Consider the following 6,170-nt stretch of genomic DNA (forward strand, 5'->3'; position numbering starts at 1 on the left):
TTTGGTGCTGTTTTTGTGTATGTGAAAGGGTTTTTGGTGTTTTTGGACAATTTTGCGTTTTCTAAACAGTTTGTGTTAGTTTGTAGTTTTACTGTAGTTTTTAATCGCAATGATGTTGATTTCGATTAGTAACATATATAGTTACGTCCAAGACAATTTAAGAGTATCGGATCGAAAAACGAGACGTCTTGAAGAAGGCAAAAAACTCTATCTGTGGGGGTTAATCGGCAATTGTAGTTTTGAGAGGCAAAACATACAAGCGCGGTGCATAACCTTGTGATAACCCAAACATACCGCCTTAAATTGACATGTCAACAAAATTTTAAAAGCACGCGAAAATTTGAACAAAAAATTGGTCTAAAGAGTTTAGACAGTACTTCCCTCGCTGTCAGAAACGTGTATAATATGCAAAAATTGTCAAGCGTGAACAGATAAAATGAACATCCTGTATAGTACTTGTAATTTAAGACAAATAAAAATTATATCAATCTGTAGAGGTGACGGTGAAACACAAACTAAACTAAAATCTTAGATCATATAATAAATAGATACCACCATGCCGTGTTCTTTCCCTGGCAGAGCCTGTGACGACATCCTCCTGTCACACATCTTTCTTCTGCATAGAGGGATTACAATCAAGCTATCCTTGCCTGATCACTATTTGAATTTTGCGCGCCTAAATTTTAGGAAGTATGTCTGAACCACGGTTGTAGAATAGATAGGTTTGTACACTAATGGCTTGGGATGGCGACGCTTCTTTTCGATCCCTATATCCATGGAAAGGACACATACAGCTAGCGCCTCTACCTTGTCGAGCGGAAATCATTCTAGTTATTTTGGGGATTTTCGTTTACATTGCTTTATGAACAATACAAAATTTGTAAATGACATTTGATCGGAGTCGATAAGTACGATTTCTTTTATTAATTACATCGGTTATAGACAGATGCCTATAGAGTTCTGTGTCCCTAAAACGTCAAAAACCAGGCGACGCGATCGGCAATTGGCGTCGCTTACCAGGGATATGCAAATGTATGCTAGTGTATCAACCTATCTATTCTACAACCGTGGTCTGAACTAATTTCGTACGAAAGATGTTGACAGCTTGATTTTATAAATAATTCACAGTAGATAACGAAAGGAATCGTAAATTATTGGGCAACAATTGTGATCCTTTATGATTACATCACTTAAAATAGGATTTTTGTTCTAAATTCTAAAATTGTTTTTTGTACAACAACTCGAAAGAGAGGTTAGAAGAAACATCTGTCAAAAGCGATTTGTTGCGCTGGTGCGGTACAAGGATGGAAGTGAAATAGACATATACAGATGAAATGCATATAACAAAGATGAAGATGTGGTGATCACACAAGGATAGCATTATACTACTCCCCTTGACGTAGAAAACGACAACAGATAGCTTCATGTCTAGTCACAGCTTTCAGTTTGAGTATTGGTATCTATTTATTATATAATCTAAGACTAAAATACGGTTTCTACGGATTGCAATAATCGGATGAGAATGTCAACGGTTCAGATATTTTTATTGCTCTGAGTTCCGTTTATTGAATAAAACACTATATTTTATTTGGTTTTTGGATACTGTAATTCACATCTAATTAATTATAACTTGTCTAGATCTAGGGGAGCATCCCCTATAGCCTCCCCCTAGCTACGGCCTAATGAAATATCGAGAAAATTTGGCTTCACAACTGCATCGTCTCGTCATCGTCTCCAGCTTCCGGTCACTGTTTTGTTGAAATGCTTATTATATAAACTATTTTGCCCGAACGTGTGAGGTCGTCGATAAAGACATGACACTGTCAGTGGCGTAACTGAATATACACGCGGCCTCCGGAAAGTTAACAGACAGACGGAAACGGGAGAGCTATTTCTTCGTCCTCTAGGGGTCATGTTAGGTCGAGAAAATGCAAAAATAGATAGTCGGCCGACGGACTCGATTACAATACTTCCTTTGCTTACGGTCGGCAATTTTTTTGTACAAACAAAAACATTACGTGAGGTTAGGGACTGCAGAACAAGGAAATTTACGTTCAATTTAAATTATAAGTACAACAAAGAAAATTACTGAGGCTAAAGTTGTGAGATAGAGAAAAATTGCATGAGATGTAAAATTGCAAAGCTAACAAAATTACATGAGATTAATACATATTTATTTGCTACACTTTATCAACGATTCAAACAAAGAATTTACATGATGTTAAATTATGCCTTGATCCAAGTGACTGGTTACTTAATAAAATAGCTTTGAGAGTTTATATAATGCATTATCCCCAGCTTATCCCAAACAAACACATGATAGTAAATACAAAATGCATCCCTCGTCGAGAGAAATGCGTCTCGGTGAAGTAATTTCCCACAATGCCAGAAATAAGTCTCGATGATGTGATTTCCTACGTCGCGAGAAATTCGTCTCGATGTCCGATGATAACTCCTTAAGGGGGAACAAAAATTAATCCCCCCGTCCTTCAGTGCACGATATTATGAATTCTACCGCACTTTCCAAGGTCCTTTTTCCAGAGTGGGACAACGCTAGGTTGATTTATCTGCCGTATATATATAATTAACACTTAAGTATAAGCATCCAGAAACTTATTTTTAGCTTGATAAACAAAGGATGAGTCCTAAGTGAATTTCATGAAATCTCCTAACAAATGCTTTATCTGAACAATCTCATGACTGTTAAATTGTGTTAGAACCAGTTAACGATTAAAACCTAATATGAACTGTGAATTTACAAACAATAAATCAAATTTACACCACGTGTTAGTATCGGTCGAAAATTTGCATATTTCGCTTGGAAGAACAGCAAGAATTAGCTACGCATGTTGAGGAAACTGTGGCTTCGCAATCGGTACGATTAATTTTCATTAAACAAAGACTTCCCTTTTTTCGAACTACCAAACCAATTAAACTTAATCTAGCTACCTTACCGCCTGCTTTCAATCACACTAAACAAACAGTAGTGACGCTTCTCAACCCTGTAGCCAACAAGTGAACTTCATTACCAATCCTGTCATCAGGATTTTCTTGATTAATTTTTTGTTCTATAATCTGACCCAAAAAAATGTAGAGCTATTACGAAAAATCACGGGAAAAAAAGATTATCAGTTAAAGACATTTTGTTATAAAATTAGGAAAAGTTAATGCAGGTACAAAATGATTAATGGGAAAGAGCTCGAAAATTGACGTGGAAGCTTGGACAACTAACCCGATTCTCGCATATGCTGACTTTAGGAAAGCCTATGTTTTCATTTTAGATGTCAGTAAGAATGGTATTGGGGTAATACTGGTTCATTATATTAATGGGCTAGACGAATTAAACATCATCAGCTGTATCTAGACAAAAATAAACAATGCAGGATGCATATGACACATATACCTAGGTACAGAACATCTTTGAACTTGAGTATTTTTTATTATTCAAAAATTAAGTACATATAATTTCATATAGCAACTCACAACTAAGTACAGTTACTTTACATAAACTGCAATCATCAAAGTTCATTACCTTATTTTTCTCCCATTTTGCACAGAAGTATTTTAGTTTTTAACAAGATAGAAGTTGACAAATGTGTTCATTTTACACATCATATTTTGCACGTTTAAAGTAAAAAATAGTTTTTAATTTTGTAAGTGCCGAAAGTGACGCTTTATAGTATATTAAGTATTAAGAACGGTAAGGGCTGTTTACTGGTCGAAGACAAAAGTTTGGAGACGGAGCGAAGCGACGTCTCCAATTTGTCTGAGACCAGTAAACCCCCTTAACGTTCGTGATGCTTATACTATTTTTTGTACGACCATCAAAAGATTTGCATCTTTTTATCAAATCCATAAATTGAAAGAATTTATATCGAACATCAACAAGGTCGTTTTTTTAATTTAAAATTTGTTACTATGGTTTCGTTTAATATTAACAACAATTTTAAAAATCAATTTCCATTTTGACCTCTGTCGATTTAGATTTGATCTGGCTCTATTTGGAGTTAATTTTCTATCCGCGACTATTAGTGAGTGATTTAGTTGCTTAAAATATCAATCACGAGTAATTCTGAAAGCGAAAATATCGAAGTCGAACAAGCATGGAATTTAAAATAAAAAAAATCTTGAATGCATGATTACTTACCGTTCAGCTGAACAGTAAGTAATTTGCTTACCGTTCGCCTCTTGGTTGTTAGTCGTAGCAACCCGTAAACTGAACTTACTGCTATGGAAACGTGTACGGTAAATGATCGAAAAAGTGATGGTCGTACAAAAAGATATATTACATTTCTTACTACTTTTTATAAAAAAAAAATGTAACAATAGTTAAATCTTAATTAAATTTATCACTAAAATTTAAACGTCAAACAATTACTAAATAACGTTTTAAAAACGTTGCACCAGTGTTAACAATATTCTAATTCTAATTAATCTTTTTAACTAGATACATTTGTGGACATTAAGATTTATTTCCGCTTAAAAGGATCACAATAGATATTTTCCTCAAGGCAGTCTATATTTTACGACATGAAAGATAAGTGCACCGACATGAAAATTTTTAAGTACACACGTACATATTTATATGTGTTATCAACGCCCCCGATATGATTATAAGGTAATGAAATTTAATAATTATGCATATAAGGCAATCGTTGCAGTTAAGATATCTAAGTTTATATTTTCAGTATAGATTCGAATAATTTTTACTGCGTAGAGAGTGTATGTGGTGTACCTAAATTACTGTCATCCTACGAAAAGAAAATTTAAGAAAAATACTGAAGAATCTACTGGGTAATTTAACCTCTCAGTAGATTAATATTGCCAATTTTTATAAATATTTTGTTTTTGACGGTAAGCTGACAGTAACATATTACATATCTACACCATACTAGACATCATATACTGTTTCAGTTTATATGTGGCATTTTCTAAATAAAAATATGTTATCTACATAAATTTAATATTTGTATAATCGTTAAAATAATTGTTTACATATAAACAATTCAAGAAAAAAAAGAAAATTATGTATGTATTAAGATTGCAAAAATAATAACATATGTTTTTTTCATTTTAAATTAAGGTCGATGGTGCAGTACGTTTCTTTATCAAATTTGTAAAACAAAAAGTTATAATAATTATTTGTTTCCTCCTACTAGTAACCTTTCAAAAATAATAATAGGTACATTTTATTTGAGAATGTAAAATTCCAGAAGGCAGCAATTACGCATTAATTATTTTCAATAGTCAAGTGTGTTACCCCAAAACTACAGAATAAGTACTACCTAATTTGCCTTTGTTATTAGACATTCAAGGTAACGCCTTTAGATTTTGTCTGTACTGTCATCTTGGAAATCGCAAAAAAGCTACGTTACACAGTAAAAAAAAGATTGTGTCTTAGAAGCTGCTAAGCGTTTACTTTTACTATATTTCAGTTCCAACAAATAAAGTCGAAAATAGATCTAGTACGATTTCTAAAGTTTTGCAAGCTGACAATAGTAGTGAAAACCGCAATAAAAAATTTCCATATATAATTGAAATATTGATTTTTTAAAATACATGATGCCAAATTTCAGCATAATTTAAAAAATATATGATTATAAACTGTTTAAAAAAATTGCCCTCCGAATTATATGATCAAAGTTGTGGGCAAGTTATATTTAAAATTTGATAACAATCAGTGGAGATATCATATTCTGAAAATATATCGACAACACCATAAGAGCCAAACGTAGCAACTCCTCTTAAATACAAATTTTTACTAGCCAGTTTTGTGGGAACGCAGCAAAAAAAATCCAAATAAAATAAATCGTGATATAGGTATTATGTCTGGCGGAAAATTGGACCAGGCCATGTAAAATTTTTCATTTTTTACATGTTGAACGATTCAAAAAATTAAGTGACCTTAAGAGTTTCCTTAATTTTAAAACCATATGTTTATAATTTTATAAAGGAAGTTTATTTTTTTTATTTTGGCTCAAAACAGTGTGTTAAAGTGTGTTTTAACTTACAAAACTCGAAAACTATTTTTTCTGGACAGAGTCTAGTGTAAGATAAATTACCTAATGTTACTGTAAACTATAGGTAAAATAAAGCTATAGCTAAAATGAAATAAAAATAAATTAATTTTCAACAAAAAATATGAGAAAGATAATAAATAACAATAAATT

Source organism: Zophobas morio, unplaced genomic scaffold (genome assembly GCF_036711695.1).
Source record: "Zophobas morio isolate AGI-343-1 ecotype UQ-CSIRO unplaced genomic scaffold, CSIRO_AGI_Zmor_V1 ptg000058l, whole genome shotgun sequence".
NCBI classification, from domain to species: Eukaryota; Metazoa; Arthropoda; class Insecta; order Coleoptera; family Tenebrionidae; genus Zophobas; species Zophobas morio.